At 49.6% G+C, this 1,143-nt stretch overlaps 1 pseudogene; it reads left to right on the top strand.

Moving 5' to 3' along the window:
* Positions 1-547: 547 nt before the first annotated feature.
* On the top strand, positions 548-664 carry LOC124623542 (annotated as a pseudogene).
* The last annotated feature ends 479 nt before the right edge of the window (positions 665-1,143 follow it).

Below are 1,143 nucleotides of genomic sequence, written 5' to 3'. Positions count from 1 at the left end.
GTTGTGAACAGCACACCCTTACAGCAGAAAGACGACGTACAGAATGGCGCACCCACAGACTGCGTTGTCTTCTGTATCTTTCACATCACTTGCAGCGCCATCTGTTGTTGAAAATTGTAACTACTGTAATTTCGAAAGTTTGTCTGCCTGAAAATGTACTGTTGTCCCAAGCATATTGCAACAAACGGTGTATTTCTATCGCTGCTCGTTTAGTTTTTATTGCCGTTTCAAATATACTGGTCATTTTTGAAACACCTTGTATGTGGTAGGCCTTCTGAGCAATTCCGTATGGAAGGGAATTTGCTGCTATGAACTGTTATTCATTGCTCCTGTTCTGGCGTAACCTCAAGCGCCGGAACAAAGATGCGGAACGCAAGACCAGAGAAGGCGGTGAGGAAACGTCGGCCAATGGTGTGCGGAATTGGACCGCACCGCACCAAGAGTGACACCTGGAAAAAGTAAATATAAACGCCACTCCTGCTAGCCTCGGCCGCTCAGAACGCCCGACGCTGCAACGGACATTAGTGCTACGCTGTCAGAAAGCCGTGGCAACGGCCTTGCCGCAGTGGATACACCGGTTCCCGTGAGATCACCGAAGTTAAGCGCTGTCGGTCGTGGCCGGCACTTGGATGGGTGACCATCCAGCCGCCATGTGCTGTTGTCATTTTTCGGGGTGCACTCAGCCTCGTGATGCCAAATGAGGAGCTACTCGACCGAATAGTAGCGGCTCTGGTCACAGAAAACCATCATAACGACCGGGAGAGCGGTGTGCTGACCACATGCCCCTCCTATCTGCATCCTCAACTGAGGATAACACGGCGGTCGGATGGTCCCGATGGGCCACTTGTGGCCTGAAGACGGAGTGCTGTCAGATCGCCGTATCCGTATCAAGTGCTTACTTGGACTTGTAAGAACTTACTGTTTTGAGGTCGCCCCTCGCTTTGACTACTACTTGTAAATCTCCAGAGTTAAGTATTTTCAGAAATAAAACTACTAATGTAATTTGTTTGAATTAGTGTATAACATTCCGATAACGCAACACCCTCAGGCACCCTATAAGCAACAAGTGGTCAAGACCCCACAGCTCGTGTCACTGTGTTCTGCCGCAAACTCATGGGCGGTGTAGTTGGTCTTTGCCTTGTG

Source organism: Schistocerca americana, chromosome 7 (genome assembly GCF_021461395.2).
Source record: "Schistocerca americana isolate TAMUIC-IGC-003095 chromosome 7, iqSchAmer2.1, whole genome shotgun sequence".
Lineage (NCBI taxonomy): Eukaryota > Metazoa > Arthropoda > Insecta > Orthoptera > Acrididae > Schistocerca > Schistocerca americana.
This window is presented reverse-complemented; position numbering and strand designations above follow the sequence as displayed.